This window comes from Molossus molossus, unplaced genomic scaffold, assembly GCF_014108415.1.
Source record: "Molossus molossus isolate mMolMol1 unplaced genomic scaffold, mMolMol1.p scaffold_m16_p_3, whole genome shotgun sequence".
Taxonomy (NCBI): domain Eukaryota; kingdom Metazoa; phylum Chordata; class Mammalia; order Chiroptera; family Molossidae; genus Molossus; species Molossus molossus.
In genome coordinates, this window is record NW_023425366.1 from 16,486,524 (window position 1) to 16,504,173 (window position 17,650).

A 17,650-nucleotide genomic window follows, 5' to 3' on the forward strand; every position below is an offset into this window, starting at 1 on the left:
AAAAAAATATAAGCCATTTAATAACTCATTTTATTTTAGGGACAAATCGGGAAGCAAACATGTGCTCTGTTACGTTCAGAACCCCCAGGGTGCAAAGCACACTTCTTGTTCTTCAGCGCCAAATAATGCAGCCCAGGGTCTCAATAATTCCTCTCTCTGTCCACTACATAAAATCTTTCATTACATCACATTAAACTTAGTCACTTGAGAGCATTTTACTCTTATGTAGCTTTCAACTTCATATTTTAAATACATTAACCAACCTCTTTAGCATTCTCTGGGAGAACGTGATTATTCACATGACCACTAAGCATTTCACTGTGTCCTTTCCTCTATTATAATCATCTCTTTAATTTCATTTTTTTTTAGAACACAAAACATGTACCCATTTAAATTCAAGGGGGGGGGATTTTAAAGAAAACTATAGTACTGTTTGGAAAGATATTGTGAAATGTGATATCTGAGAATTAAAAGCAAACTTAAGAAAGAACAGGAAGTATCATGAGAAAAAAAATTGAATATGGGACTTATATTTGGCATGTCCACGCTTATTTCAAGGGCTGTTGACCTGCCAAGTAAACGTACATTGAATGCAAAAATGTCTGCAGAGCTGGTCCTTCCTGCATCTGGAGGTTCTTGATGACACTAATCAGTAAGGGACCCCTTCATTCTGATGTCTTAATTGAGATCTGCCCCTAACATCTACTTTTTTAATAAAAAGGGAGATATAAATCCGAAAAGGAGTGAAACTTTGTCACTGATATTTATTATGACTTCCCTCATGGAGTTAATTCTTTATGAAACACGGCCAAAATCCCAACTAGATACTTTTAAACAAGTAGTTTAATGTGAGACTAATTGCTGGGAGCCACAGTAACTCAGCTTGTTTCAATTTAGGATTCGGCAGTAATACAACCAGCTGGGTGGATTTTATCATTTTGCATTGGTGATTACTTAGTCTGACCACATCGTTTTGATCTGTGTTAAATTAAAACCTGTTGCTAAGAAGAGCTTAGGATATTTTGCTAGAATGCGAAGTTGGGCAGTTTCAAACATTTTATAAAATGGATGATCGTGGATTAATGAAACTCTTTTTATTTAATCCTACAAAAGAGGTTTAGGCTTGGTGGCTAAAAATATGATAAGCTCATTTTCATGACTGAAATCTATACAATATGCTGGAAGGCAATTGCTTTTTGAAGTAAAAATGCATACCTTAAAAACAGTCAACACCTGAGAAATCTGTCCACAGTGATGCAAAGTTCACTGTTGGGGGAAGAAACCCCACCCCTTTTATAATGTATATGGTTGTTTAGCGGAGTTTTCTTTAACTTATCAAATTAGATATGTGTAAATTTAAAAAGTTTTTATTTTTACTGAACAATTCCCTATGCAACCAAGTGAGCAAATTCATTGTTTATGACACATTCTGGCCATGAGCTTGGCAAAGCACATTTTTACCAGACCTGTCAATACACACGCACACACATACACACACACATATATATACATATATAGTTTAATTAAGAAATCCAAAGATAACCTTTGATTAAATGACTTTGTCATTTTGGTTGATTTCAATATCATTATAATTCCCCTTTACTTTTCATTCATCCAAAAGAAGGAAGAGAACCAGGTCAATAATTTTTCATCATGAAGTTATTCATTATCTAAGTCAGTGATCCTCAGATTTTGGATTTCATGGAACATTAATAGTTGTTTCTTTTTTCTTTTCTTTTCTTTTAAGGAGGGAGGTTGACATTGGGTTGCTTGCCAGATTCAATTTTGTTAAGGGAAATAAAATCCCCAACATAATCTAGCTACATCCTTTCATGAAAGAATTGACATTTGAGTCCTTTAAAATCAAATAAATTGAGATTTATGAAACACCAAATAGGATGTCATCATTTTTCATGTCTGACCACTCACCAATAAACTTCTTCATTTTTTCAAAGATGGACACTTGAGTTTGACTAGCCTGGGGAATCACTGATTTAGGTAAAGCTCACTCAAAACTGTCATCAGGCCATTACCAATACAAACCTAAATGTTATCATGTGTCTCCCCCAGTATTGGTCAGAATTTCAAAGGACAATTTTAATTCTTCTTTGCAAAAGGAGCTTTACAAAATGGTATGAATACATGAACTTTCTAAAGAAAAAATGTATTTAGTGTATCCATGGACAAGTCACTTCATCTCTCTGGTCATCAGTTATCTCTACATTTGACAAATGTAGAGATGAGTATCAGGTCAAGTCATCTCTAAGCTCCTGTCTGTGTTTCACATTCTCTGATTATACTTCTAATTTTCTAACTATCCTTGAAGACTGAATTAACTACATGACTTTTTGAATGGGGCAATAAAAAGAATAGAGTTTAATGAAAATGGTTCATCCATGTCAACCATATATAATACTATTGTATTAAGAGGATGACTTCCTTCCTTCCTTCCTTCCTTCCTTCCTTCCTTCCTTCCTTCCTTCCTTCCTTCCTTCCTCCCTCCCTCCCTCCCTCCCTCCCTCCCTCCCTCCCCTCCCTCCCTCCCTCCCTCCCTCCCTCCCTTCCTTCCTTCCTTCCTTCCTTCCTTCCTTCCTTCCTTCCTTCCTTCCTTTTATTCCCCCCCTCCTTCCTTTTATTTATTTTTAATTTATGGTGGAATTTTACTTGGTAAAGAAATAATTTAGAACAAATACCGAACCATGATGGTAATGAAATAACAAAATTGTGGTTATAAAATAAGAAAATAATTATTTTTACCCATCAGATAAGGATGAAATAAATATAGCCGTACTCAATTTTACCCACAATCACAAATGCTACGTACAAAGTGAATATACCAATGCACTGAGAAAGCACAGATGCCCCCAGAGGGTGCTGTAAGATTGGCCCCTGTCAATGAAATGAATAGCTGGCATTTTTAGCTACCTTCATGAAGTACCTCCTCCAACGTGAGGCTGTCTTTGAAATCAAGACAAGATAATTTATTCTCTTATGAAACTACCATTATTATACTCAAATGGCCCACACAATCCTTTTTACTTCAATGATAAATTCTAACGCATACTTGCAAATGGTTTTCCAAAAATGAATAACCTACAAACATTTCCTCGGTCTTAAAACCTACATTGCTCCGGTCAGAATTATCAAATCATTCCCACATCCTCTGCTGCTCTGTATTTCTCAGAGAGTCACACTTTTGCTTCTAAGGTACCACATGTGTTAGTTAACAGCACATTCATTAAGTGCTTGGCTCGAACAGAAATTCCCTGGAAATTCAAACCAAAAAAAAAAAAAAAAGAGCTAAATAAAGAGGATACAAATAGCATTTTCCTTTGACTGACTAATTATTACCATACAGAATGCACGTATAAACTTAGAACAGTGTGCCGCATATGGGAAAGCCTAGTAAAGTTTAATTCATTAGTATGTGTGTACTTTGTAATTATAGTCATTATTATTTGGACATACAAAAACTCTGAGCCTACTGGTCATGATTGCTTTATTATCAGGTGGGCTGGGCCGTGTGGCCAGTTCAGTCTTTTATCATGGTGTCCCCCACAGAGGATTCCGATGGGGGGCACACAGGTCTGCATCACTGTTGTGTACTTTGGGTGGCAGGTGTCCAGAGGACACACAGTATATCCATTTAGCTGGCAGGACAATAAAGATAATGGAAGGAAAAGAGTTCATTTTCTTCAAAGCACTAAGAAAATCCCTGTCTTTGATTCTCATGGAAGTTCAGACCACGTTTTAAAAAACATACTCCTGTGGTTGTTTTAGGATCCATGCTGGATCATTTCCGGTAGATGGCCAACTGTTTTAAAAGATCATTTTCACATTTTCATTCTGTGGTAGGATATTTATAAACATGTGACCGTCTGTGAATGATGTGATTGTGTTTATAAAGTTGTATTTAATAGTAGCAGTATCGATAAAGTAGAAAAGGCGACCTCTGCAGAAATGGCTGTTTTCCTTTTCGTTCTATTCGTATGTTCCCCTCATGTGTAAAAACTCACCTCCTGTGTCTGTTCATTTTGCTCACTTGGACACCTCGATTTAGTTTTCTTCTTGCTGTTTTCTATGCCTGTAACTTATTAGGTCTTCTGCACCTCTTCTGGGTGATCTACCAATTTGGGGAATCATACAAAGAAAAAAAATCCCAGTGCTCTTTCAGTGATAGAATATGAAGATGACGTGCATCCCATTCTGTGGTGGCTGGCATCCATTCCTCCCTTCATGACCTGTCTTCTAGAAGAGAGCACTGCAGATGGTGGGAAAGGCTTGGGACCCGTGCTGCTGTCTACACTGCACATCAAATCTAGTAGTGACATTCTGGCTTTGATTCAACTCTTTCTCTTATAAATCTCAGCCAGTTGATCTGATTCATAGAAAAAATGAGCACCCAGCACTGTTAGTGTAAAGATATTAAACAGACAAAGCGAGGTAAAATAATTTCTAATAACCTGTGGGGATGGGGACCTGGTACCCTCTGCCTGTGTGTCTCCATTTCTGCTTGTGTGCTCTGAGCACTCACCCCTCGTGGGTGTTTTTGTTGGAAGAGTTAACATTTCCTGGATAGTTCGGTCTTGCTCAGTTAGAACACTGGCTGTATCAGGTCCCCTCTGACCCAACCATTTTGGCTTAAAGGGCTTTACTCCATTTTCCTTTCATGGTGAATGAAGGTGGACCACCTTCACGAAGGGTTCTTTGCACTTTTCCCCTCTTCCCTTATCTTCTCACTTTGTGAATGATGAGGTTACAAAGACCATCTACGTCTGGCTCTCCAGCTAATTAGGGACAGCCTGAAGTTTCTCATATGACTGCTTTGAAAAAGGGAGCATTCCTAGGCATAGGAACTTTAAAAAATGTAGGCCAGTTAATCTTCATAAGAGAAAAGCTCAGATCCAGGAAAGAGCTTCAACCTCTCATTTGTCTTCAAAATGGAATAAAAATCTCAACGGAGGGGGGAAAAAAGAGTGAAGAGAAAAAAAAGATCGACCCCTGCTCTCTGATTCTATATTTCTCCTCCAGTTCTGTTGGAACAGTGACAACTGGGTGCTCTGTGCATGTTTTCTCTTTTTTTTAGCAGTTTCCCTATTAGCATGATGTTCTTGAGTCTTTGTATTTAGAATCATTATTCAGAAAAAGAATTTAAACCAGAGGAGTCTGATTATCTACAGGTTCACCTTTTTGTGAAGCAAATCAGGTAAGCTCAGGAGACACTAGCTAGCCTGAAACACTATTAAAACATGCAATTCAGACCGAGGCTCTGCTTGTTATTTTTATAAGCGAGACCCTAATTCTGATCGACCCCAAAGAATGGGCTGCTGTGACTAAGCAAGCGGCATAAGGCAACTGGCTTCCGCGGATGCTATCTCACTTGGAACACATTTCAAACTTTCGAACAGATTTTTAAATTGGAAGTTGAAACCTGCAGACTGTCAGCAGAAGAGGCTGATTCACTCCCATAGAAGTTATTTTACTTTAAGTCACAGAGTTTTTAAAGAAGTAGGTTACCTAAAATGTGTTGTGAGACATCAAAGAGAGAAAGAAAAAAACACCTTCCAGAATAAGGGTGACATAGTTATCGAAACATCCGTTGGACTTTTTTATGCTTATTCGAATGGGGGCTCTTTAGACTAGAAGCCTCTGGTTTTGTATAATTTGTGAATGTTCATGCATCTCTGAGATTTTTCCTTTTTTTCTTAAAATATTTCCTTAGAGGTGGGGATTCTTCATGTAGAACTTGTTAAATTATAGCTAGAATGCCATTATTATTATTATTAAGTAAATTTGAATAAAGGAAGTACAGTCTTGGTAAGATCAGAAAATCTTATATTGATAGTGATGGATTTCTTATTAATAGTCCATTGCTTTTATTTGGAATCATAGAAAACTTACCAAAAGTCTGGATACCCCCAAAAAACTGAGCAAATACTGTTGAATTCCTTAGATTAGTGGAATAACACAAATAATACCAATGATAGTGATTTTGACCTGGCTTGAATGTCAAGATAGTATTTGGAGAATACAAACTTGTCTATGAAGAGAAAGCTGTTGCGTGCTTATTGTCTTAGATAACAAAATCTATGATGCAACTGAACTACAGGGAGAAATGCATGGAGTGACCCACTAGAGGTCCCTTCCAACTAAACAAAGTTTCTGTCGGTCAAGAGTAAGTTGCTCTAGTAAGTTGGCATTCATGACTGCAAAGCAAGCAAGGGCCAGAAGGGGGGACCACACGTTTCAGTTTCACTTCCTTAGGAAGATACATGGTTTTATTTAGAATATTTTTCATACTCGATCTCTTTTTTTTAATCCCTGTGTGGGACAATCACTCAATTAACTCTAATTAGATATCCAGGACTTGCTGTGCCAGTGCATTTGCAATAAGACAGTGTCCTTTCGTGCCCTGGAGTTGTAGTTGTGCTTTCTAGAAATTTTACTGTTTCAAGTATCTCAGAGCAGCATTTTGCAAGATAGATTTTTTTCCCATGAAAAGAAAGAGTGCCTCGGAGTAAGTTTTTACTTGCAAAGCTGATGGAAGTGGTGGGTGGAGGAGGTAAAGTACACGTTTTCTGATAGTAGGTACGTTGGTAGAAAATGATTTTGTTTCTATATATTATCTTTGCAGAGTTAGCATTAAAAAATGTAATTGCAATAAACTGATATAAAAGCCAGATAGTAAAGGGACTAAAATTCCCCATAGAGACACCAATTTGTCACTTACTTATAATGGCAGTGAAAGATAATTGTAGACAAGTACAGTAGAACTAAACCATTGCCATTTTCCTTCAAAAATGTGCTGCTGTCTCGCATGTTCTTCTGAAGAAATTGGTTACTTCCTCTGCTCCAAAAGTCTGCCACGAGCCATCAAAATAGGCAGAAAAAGATCTGCCTTTTATTTCCCCCCAGTACCTCTTTAATTAGTACACACCAAAGAGCAAAAGTGGGTGAGAGACAATCCTGTGTGATTGTATTTCCCAGTATATTGTTGGGTTTCTTTTAAGTTTTGGAGCTCATTGAAAATCTGGCCCCTGGCATAAACTTTGCCCTCCCCCTTATGACACCATGAAGACATCTGCTTGATCATACCCCCTCCTTCACACAACTTGTTTTCCGACTCTCTAAAATAGCAAATACAGAGCCGGCGAGTGCTGGTACACAAAGGATGATGCTCACGCTAAACTGGGAGAGATTTCTTTTTCCTAAAGTAGAATCCTAATGGTTTTCCTTCTCAGGTAAAGGCGGCAGCAAGAAAGGAAAGGAAACAAGCAATCCAGGCCCACCAAATCCATAGCATATTTGTTATCCACGCTCAGAAGAGTTGTGCATGGACAGGTCCCCGTTCCTCCGCAGCACAGGGAGGAGCGTGCGCCTCCCGGATAATAAGCACTCACAAAGCGCATGTTTTGCATGTGCGCCTTCCAGGGCAGCCGTACATGTGTGTGCACACCAGCCACGCCAGCAGCATCCTCCCAGAAAAACCTCTTCCTTCCCACATCATGCGTTCCAGTAAGGGAAAGTGTAGACTGGAGAAAACATGGGCTTTAGAGTGACTATCATAATTAAAATATCTTTACAAAAGGGGGGGGGGGGGAGGGAGAGATAGAGAGAGAGAGAAAGAGTGTGGCTATTCCAGATAATTAAACTTCTTGGTTCTTCAATATTCTCAGTAGTGAACTCAGGTGAACAGCCCCTGGCAATCACAGAGTCCTGCATAAAACTCCCCATAAAATATGGATTTTATTGCAGCAGTGACAACACTTCTCAGCATCACACTGACCTCTCCAGCATCTCCCATCTTAAAATCTCCGGTAACTCTTGGCAGAAGAATCACAGAAGTGATCCCAGCCCTGCAGCTGCTGCAGTACACATCGCACCGTCCCCTTTTATTAAACCCTGGACCACAAACACCGAGGGCTTTCCTCTCCCTGCACCGGACACCTACCACCAGGCGCTCCGGGTCTGCGTTCACCCAGTCCGGGAGGCAGTGCACCCCAGATTTGTGCCTGGCCGGCCCCGAGAGCACAGGCGAGCTGCGTTTTCCACATGACTTTTCCCTGGACAGTGCGCTCCATTTTCGGAGTCCAGCGTGGACTTTTCTTGCAACCTAAGCATTTCTGTCCGAACGAGCAAGCTAACGGTTTTCTTTAGCTCCTTCTCTGGGTCAAATCATCTCTTTAGCTTAAGTTTTCCTTATTGAGGGCATTCTGGAGTTTTCAAGCTACCCGATTTTCGGCTTTACCCCAAAGTCCAGAAACGTAACTCAGCCAAAGCAGTCCCCGCAAAGCCCCTTGTGCTGTGGGCAGGTGGAAATGAATCAAACCCCAAAGGGCTCCGCGGGTCCTACACGCACCGGCGCCCTTGATAATTGACCAGCCAACTTTGCAAATGCCGGCGCCCCCCGGAAGCCTCTGCCCGCAGAGAGGGAGGCAGGGGGTGCTCCCCGCGGCCCGTGTCGGATGCCCCCATGCAGCCCCAGGCAGGTCGGTCTTACCAGAAGGCGGAGGAGCAGCGCCCAGGCTCCCCGGGCAGCGGCGCTGGTCCCGGGCAGCGGCACAGCGCCGCCCGCGCAGCCGGACCCGCGTGCCCGCCCGGACCCAGGCTGGCCGGCTGAGCATCCCTCCCAACTCCGGCGTGCGGCACCGGGCGGAGAGAGCCTTCTCTCTGATTGGTTTCCATCAAAGCTACAGAATTGAGAAACAGAAAGGCATGCACCACCACCACCGCGGCTCACAGAGCCCGGACCCACCTCGGCTCGCCTTCCTGCGCCCCGAGACCCTGCGCCCCGCCAGGCTGCTCCCGCCGCGCCACCGCGCCGCGCCCCCGCTCTGCGGTTCTCCTGCAGCGGCGGAAGCTGCAGCTCTCGGGATGGGAAGGTTACGGGCTCGGGAGAGCTGGCTCTTGTGGGCACACACTGATTTGCAAGTGAATGAAGTGGGAGGGAGCAGAGAGAGGAGGACTTTGTTAGAGCGGCCCAGGGCCTGCCCCCACCGCCCCCTCCCCGCGACAGAATGACTCCCTGTGTTTGAAGTCCTGAGCAATTCGCTCCCTGGAACGCTCCTCAGCCCAGGCTTTCCCTTCTGTTTCCTTCTTATTTTGGGGCATGCGGTGGGGTGGGGGTGGGGTTAAGACAGACTCAGAACTTAAGTGACTCTGTCTGTTCCCTCCTTTAAACTACCCAAATGCACCCTGTGCTAATAGCAAGGGTCTGCTGTTCCTTTTTTTTTTTTAACCGACTGAGCAATTACGATTCCCAGGGACACAGTGCGCGCTCCGCTATCAGCTGGCCAGCTCGCTCCGTGTCATAGCAAAACATGACACATATAACACAGACCCGGTCTCCCGCGAGAACCGGACCCGTGGCTTTTCTTGACAACATCAACAGGCATTCTCCAGGCGCAAGCAAACATCGACACGGTCTTTCCTTCTACCAGGAAGACAGGTTTCCACAGAGTCCTCTGATCTCTGTTACTCTTCCAGCCGGAGGAACCCCAGGATGCTGCAGCATGAAGCCAGGCCTCCCTGGGTTGGCAGAAACACGTGCAACCCGAACCCTTCAGGCCCGCCATGACTTAGGGCTGGTTCCATCTTTCCAAGCGAGTTGATATAAGGATACAAAAGACTTGTAGAAGAGGGGGGGTTCGTGCTATTCAAGGTCTACTGAACTGGCTCAGGATGTTTCAGGAAAGTTCCTGAAGTAGGATAACCTCCATATTAAACTCTCCGGAGCACAATATTCGAGTAGCTATATTTACATATAAATATAGAAACTATTTACATATAAATATAGAAAATATAGTCATAAAAAAGTAATTTCTAATAATAGGGAATTCAGCTGCAAAAATCTCAAGCATGTCAAAGTATTACTAAACGAGAGTAATGGGTTTCTGCAGAGGAGATGTAGACATGATGGAGCCAGGCACTGTTGGATTAGGAAAATTAAATCTAATTACCACAGTGATTGCACCCAGGGTCAGCAGCCTCCCAAACCAGCTGTTTGCGTGTGCTGGAAGTTCACAGGGAGATTTCCATTGCATGGTGCCTTTAAAACAAAACCCAGGCCACTTTGGCCTCTGAGCGGTTAAATTGATTGGAGGTTGGTCTCCTTCCCAGCTGAGCTTTTACTAGAAAATCTTTTGTTTCTCCAATAGAAGTTCAGGCATTTAAATAAAGCCCAAATCAAAGTATTTCCTCTAGGCAGTCTGTGCTTCAAAGACGTGTGCATGGAATGGCTTAGCACAGATGTTCCACACATGGAAGATGGAAAGACTTTGAGTTTCTTTCTTGAAAAGATCTTCCCCCTAACGAAGAATTGCCACCAATGTATGAAAAGAGGCTGATGGTCCTTTCATGCATGCAGCTCTTTAAACTCTTGTGGAGACAGCATGGGCAGAAGAAAGCTGCTTTTCATTCATAATCCACTCTCAGATTATGAATTTCTTATACATTTAATTGGAAATACTAGCTCCTTAAGTTTGTATAATCCTTTACTACTTACAAAGTACTTTCACAGACTGTTTTGTTTGATTCTTCTTTCAGCAAGTGGATTGGTTTCCCCCGATTAGGACAGAGGAAGCACATTGAGGGGGTGATGGTCTAGGTCAAGGTACATGAGCCACACAAGATGCCTGGTGAGCAGAAGAGGCAGAAATATTGTTGGTAAACTGTGTGCAGGTGTGTGTGCGTGTAGACAGAATGATATAATTATGCCAATAAAATGCCACATTTTAAGACTACCTTTACAGAAAAACATGCAAGATTGACTAATTTTTATGGTAAAAGTAGGATAATAGTGAAGTTGATGTTTTACCCACTGACCCAGTTAATATCTCACAAAAGAAATCTCTAATTGTTTGCAACATACTGTTCTTCAAACCCCATTAAACCACATATCAAAGGTGATTAAAACAACTACTTTTTGTTAAGAGCGGATAGAAAAACAATTTGCTTCTGAACAGCTCAATATTAAATTACATAAAGGATAGTACCTTTTGATTTTATTTTATTATTTTTTGGTACGTGCCCCTAGCAGGAACCGAGCCCAGGACTCTCTGGTCCGCAGGCTGACACTCCAACTGCTGAACCAAACCAGCCAGGGCCAAGAATAGTACCTTTTTATAAAGTATTATCTTACTTAAACAGTTTTCTCTTTTTAAGGATAGCACTTTTACACTAAAAAAGCATTTTTGTGTGATTTTTGAGGATTTCTAGTCACATTCACCACAACCATTATTAATTTGTATTTACACGATTGATGTAAATATGCAGAATTATTTTTTCTTTTTTTAGAGATCAAGAACTGAGCGTTACCAGTTACATGATTACCTGGCGTCACATCCGTCCTGTTCCAGTTAGTTTCTTGGCACCACAGCATGCTGGCAAGTACCAGGAGCGAATTAGAGACAGTTAAACAAATAGGGTCCTTGCTATTGTCTTGTAGGGTCTTCTCAGGGACCTGGAGGGGTTCTGCAGGGCCTCCGGAAAGACCTGGAAGCAGACACCCAGGCCCTCTACCTGGAGTGCTCCTGTCTCCTCCTGGCTGGGGTTCTTCTGTTTTGTCTCCTTCCACACCTGCTTCCTGTTCTCCGTCTACAGGGCAGAACAGCACCCCCCCCCCCCCCAGGTCCAGACCTTACCTGTGGGAAAGAGAGGGAGCTTCTCTTTCTGCTACGTTGCCAACTTCTTGGCAAGTAGCTCTGGTTGGCCAGGTGTTCCCCTGGACCAGTTAGCTAGGGCAGGAGGGGGCAGCAAGGTTACCCACAGGCCAGCTCCCCTAGGCCCCCACAGAGGGGCAGCAGCTAGGAAGTGTCCCTGTGACCTGAGAAGACATTTCAAAGAGCATGTCATTCTCCATAGTCTCTTGTTTTGTTTAGTACTTTGGTAGAACTGAAGCATCTCACCAGTTTTAGGCTACTTCATTATTTTCTATCATCTTTCAGTAAAAAAATTGTGCTTTTCTCCTTTTATAGCTTGCAAAGTTTCAGTAAAAAAAAAACAAAACAAAAAACTTCTTCATAGACCATTACTAGGAATATTAATTTTGCCGAGGGATTTTTCAACTTCCACTAAATCTCTCTTCAGATGATTAAGAGGCTATCGTATCCTTATAATGGGGATGCATATAAATAAATAATTGCAAGTTCTCTGACTTTCTTTTCAATAATACACATCTGCATGCAATGATTATCTGATAAAAACATTTTCATGATCAACACTTATTCTTGATTAGAAGAAATAGATTCACTTTTAAAACCATATGCCTAATTAAGAATCTGGGCATGGGTGACTTTGCTTCAGCCAGTTCAAATCTTCCATCTCAAATGTACCCTAACTGTGTTGCTGCCAGAAGAAGGTGCAGACATTACGATGCCTATTATTTTCTCATTAGGGATGTGCACAGTGGACAGATTTCACTGAGGAATACACCTCTGTCCTGTGTGTGTATGTATGCAAGCACACACACACACACACACACACCAGTGTTTGAGCGGGAACAGAGGTTTGAGCACTCTGAATATTACTGGACTGAAACAGAGGAGACAGGAAACCTCGATGGAATTCCCCATTTGTGAGAGCCACAGACATCTCAATATAAGCTAAAATAAATTCACACAAACTTCATGTGCTCATCCAGGTTTTCTAATCTTGGGAGAGTTTCCAATACTGTATTTAAAAATGGGTTGGATCCCAGGATGCATTAAGACATTTCTCTCCTGATTGTTCTATTGGACTCATCACGATGGCTAGATGACAGTAGCCAGATTTCCAAATGAGAGAAATACGCAGCAGCAAAATCTTATTGACCCGCACAGGGCATTTTAGTACTCTGGGCATTTCAGGGTAGGTAGAGTGGACTTCATTTTTTTGTTGAATTCTTTTCATATTTTATTCACTGCTTTGTGGTGGAATCTAAATGTGCCTGATTCCATATGTATAACTCAAGTTTGATATACTGCACTATATCCATGAGGAAGCATGTCCTTGTTTAGAAGAAATAGCCCATTGGGAGGATATGTAATATATCAATATATTATTTTAAACAACTTGGTCAGTATTTAAACCATAATAAACAGAAATAGATCAGAGAGAACAGAAAGTCCTACACTTGCATCCAGAGCATTTATCTGTTTTGATCATCATTTTGTCTCCTGGTGCTTAAAAAAGTGCTTGGTACTTACTTGTATAAATAAATAGAGATTCAGATAAACTATAAATGGATCCAGTAGACAGGAGCTGGAGATAGTTCATAGATGTAAGATCATGCTTAGGAACTAAAGTCAATAAGACTGGAAAAGGAAAGGTTCAAGTTGACCATGAACACTCTTCAATTACTTGAGGAACTGTCTATGGAAGAAAATTAAACTGGCTTTTAATGTGATCAAAGCTTCAGTTAGTATCAGTAGGAGCCACTGGATGATATTGTATTTCTTTGATTATGAGATACCCATACTTTCATATTTTAACATCTCTGAAATGTTGATGCCTCTTACATTTGACATGGTAAGAAAGCACTGTGGCATGTGCTAATGGGCAGTGTCTCTTCTTTCTTAGTGACACATAAACGAATGGTGTAACTTACTACCACTGGCTTCTTAGATTTGATGACATGCAGATGGTATATTTCAGCTCAACATATGGAAGAATTTTCAAGCTATTAGAGCTGTTCAAGATGAAAGGTACTGTCAGCTTCAGGGTAGAGAAGGATCCCATCCCTGTAGGCATTCAGTCACAGACTGGACACACACTTGTTATATATTAACTCGAGCGTCAGACCTGGGATTGAATGATCTTACACCTCTTTGTCAAACTGAAGATTCTTGAATTGTGATCCAACCTCCTTATTTTTGTAGATGAGAAAAAAAGGATCACATGGGTTAAATGCTTTGCCCAAAGTCACATGTCTCATTAGTGGCTGAGACCGGACTAGTCACGCCCTCATTTCCCAGTCTGAAGCTACTTTCATCTACTATTTATCCCTGTTTTCTCTGGGCTCACAGAAAATGGGCAGATACGATATTTTGAAAAGAGCAATAACTAACCCTCACCGACTATATACAATGTGCCATTTGCTTGTTCTTTGTATGTATTCCTTTAATCCGTCTGGCAGATGAAGTGGTAGGTATTATTCTTTTATTTTTATGTTTATGGGAGGTAATTGTTTCATCAGTATGAGTCAGAGCTGAGATTCAAACACGCACTTTGAAGTGAGTTCTTGTACTCTTGTTAACCACTACACAGGGCTTACTGGTCTTTCGAGCAGAAGTCTCTGTACTCCAGGACGCTCAGGGACAGTTTTGTTCCTCAAAAAGGAATCCTTGGAGGGCTGAGTTCCTGGTCACAGTGGAAGTCTTCTCTTTGCCCCTGGGAAGCTATATTTATTATCTCTCTTAGGAGAAAAAGGAAAGTTGGAAATAAAAGCTGCCGATTATTAATTGATAAGGAAATTAATTGTTAAAAGTACCTTAGTTAAGTACATTTTGGGGGTAATTTTCCAGATACCATAATATTTAAAACATCAAACAATATATTTATACACTTGGTTTATTAAAAAATTGTGTGGTCTTGACAAAGCCCTTGTCTCTTGGCCTTAATTTATTTATCTGTAAAATGAAGGGGTTGAACTAATTTTCTACTCCTGTAGTTCTGGTCTTTTCTTTACGTTGCTATTTTGTTTGCGGCCACTAGGGGGAGAGAGGTAAGGCCTTTCTACTGAAACTTGCTTCCCATTTCTAATTTGGAATAATGGTCTTGAACAGCCACAGGGAAAACTCATTTTTCTTGAGACATTGAATATTTTAAAATGCCTTTTTATTAATTAGTATTAAATTGTGATGTGAACTTGTACTTCTTTGTAAAATTTGAGAATTTGAAGAAAACGGTTATTACTATTTCTACGACCAGTAAAGTCTTTATAGGTATAATATGCATCTCCATAAATATTACCATATAGATGTCACTAAGCCCATTAAGAATCACAGATACAAGCCTTTTTGAAAAGTATGACAAGCCATGATATTTTAAGAATGCAGATAAACTCATTTAAAGAACATTTTGAAAACCTTCAGTGATCATCCAAGTTGATAATAATTAGTTAATATTTTCTGAAGCAACACAATAGGAAATTTTCCACTGCAAAGTTGAAAGAGAACTCACTGTTCTGTTACAGGAAAAGGTCCATAGTACATAATGATCTTTAAAAGCAATTTTAGTAGCTCACATTTATTGAACACTTATTATGTGTTGGGCAATGTGTTAAAAGCTTTTGTTTATATTCTTTTGATTCTCTCAACAACTCTATAAAGTAGTTGCTTTATCGCGCCCGCGAGTAAATGGAGATTGAGAGAGTGTCATTCATCACTGTGCCTGTCACACTGCTGGCCCGTAGCAGACTGGAGCTTTGAACCCAGGCACTCCCAGGCCGCAGAAGGGCACACGTCCACCGACTGCATCGCCGTCCACGGGGCACAGCCGACGCTATGGAACCCGTGCTAGACTATAAAGTGCTCTGGGTTCACTTCTCTTCGGTGAGTTACTACAATTCTCTTCAGCAGAGGGTGCCTCTGTCATTAGCCTTCCTGTTTCCGGGCAGGCCGGGTGAACGCGGGAAGGTCGAATCTGGAATGAGGAGGTACAGTTCGACTTCAACAGCATGCATTTGGAAACAAGATTTTATCTTCGGCTCTTAGAACCAGAATCTGGGCATGGGATAAAGAGTTCTAATTCCTGAGCTGCTGGTTTGTAAAACCTTATAGTTATAGTCTGGTTGTCTCTGCCTTAAAAACATAGAATTCTCAGAAAGCTGGAAACTTCCCATTTTTGAACATCAACAATCACACCATTTATCAAATGCCTAAAGTGTGCTGGGAATTACAGTCAGTGCTTTATAATTGCCTTGTTTGATTCCCCACAACAACTTTCTAAGGTCAGTATTCATCTTATATTATAGATGAGAGACATGTACTCCAAAGAGATTAAATAACTTATCTGAGGTCACACAGCCAGGAAGTGGTCGGATATGAACCCAAATCTCAAGTGTGGTTTGAGCGCAACGTACTTAATGAGATGCAAGGTGTCAGATTTGGCCGGAGTGGCTGCGGTAAGACTTTCTAGTCTTAGGCATAGCTAAGACCCAGGTTGGAGCTGGCGAGGCAGGAAGCCTTTGGCTTTGTGTAGATCTGAGGAAGTATATGTCATAGAAGAGGTCAGCAAAGTTTCTGCTGGGCTTCTGTTCATTTTGCAAAATATGATCATGTTTGTGGAGAATAAGGCAGATCTATTCTGTCATATAACAAGTCGGGGCAGTTGTCCCGGAGGGGTGGCTCTGAGCAGTGGACGAGGGGGTGCAACACAAGCTCCTTCTGCTGACGTGGTAGTTCCCACCGCCCCAGTCCCGGAGGCTGGGAAATTCTTCCTGTCTCCTGCCTGACCCCACAGCTCGGCCCTTTATTCCAAATTTATTTCACTTTCTGTTCATTTTAATTTTATATTTAATACATTTATACTTAATGTCTAATACCTTCGTTTAAAATGAAAGCAGAAGGAAGCTCAAAGCCTGCTTCTCCTCGGTCCCCTCAGCCTCTTTGAGATGCCACCACAAAAGGGAGATCTGATAGGATTCTATGCAGTCCAGAAATAACTGGTGGTCCTTCTTCAAAGAGTTTCTCATTTTATTTTATTTTAATTTTTTTATTGATTTTATAGAGAGAGAGGAAGGAAGAGAGATTGAACCATCGATGAGAGAGAACATTGATTGGCCGCCTCCTGCATGCCCCCCGCTGGGGATTTGGCCCACAACCTGGGCATGTGCCCTGACCTGGAATCGAACTGGTGACCTCTTGGTGCATGGGTCAGCACTCAACCACTGAGCCACACCAGCCAGGCAAAGAGTTTCTCCTTTTAAATAACTGATGATACACATAAAATTAGACCAAGAAATAGTATGCTGTTATATGCCCCTGTATTTTTTATTTTTTTGTATATTTTATCTGTGATAGTTTGTCTATGAGGGTGTTGGATAAGTGCATAAAAATCATATTGTATACTCAAAGAGAGTAGTTTGGTGCATTTTTTTACACATGTATTCAGTCTTCATCTAAGTTTTATCAAAACTTATTTGAAACAGCATTTTTGCACCGAACACTAACATATTCTTGAAGTGACTGCTTTCGTGTACATGTGCAGTCAGACCGTCATCCCCTCGCACATCACCGCCCCCTCCTGCACGGAGGGCTCCCTGTGAAATGAGGCAGAGCGAGGGGGAGCTCGGATAGTCTGCAGAAGTACTGCACAACTACATTTAGCTGCGGCACTCCGGTCTGACTTCTTAATTCCTTCCTATCTCTTCCCCCCTTTTCCACCTTCTGCTCGAACTTCGAGGCTACCCAAAAAGAAAATGATTATGTGATTAGGATCCCAGCAAAAAGTAACTATGGTGAGTCTTCCTAAATCATCTTCGGGCACATCTCTTATTCCGCTAGCTTTCCTATGGCCCCTGATTGCAAACATGCAGAGTTCTGGAGGATCAATCAAACATTAAAAACACAGTAGCCTTTTGCATTTCTAAATGAAAATCATTAGAACGGGCTATTAAAAATGACAAGAGAGCGCACAGTCCAGCAGATGAAACATTTACATCCCCATTTTT

General features: G+C 41.3%; 1 protein-coding gene across 1 annotated transcript in view; it reads right to left on the reverse strand.

The window, feature by feature from the left end:
* CDH6 (cadherin 6) overlaps window positions 1-8,942 on the reverse strand; it is a 130,091-nt gene extending 121,149 nt beyond the window's left edge. Inside the window, exon 1 of the mRNA XM_036279298.1 lies at window positions 8,756-8,942. The gene's annotated coding sequence lies outside the window, so the exon portion shown is untranslated. The remainder of the gene's footprint in view (window positions 1-8,755) is intronic.
* Between the last annotated feature and the right edge of the window lie 8,708 nt (window positions 8,943-17,650).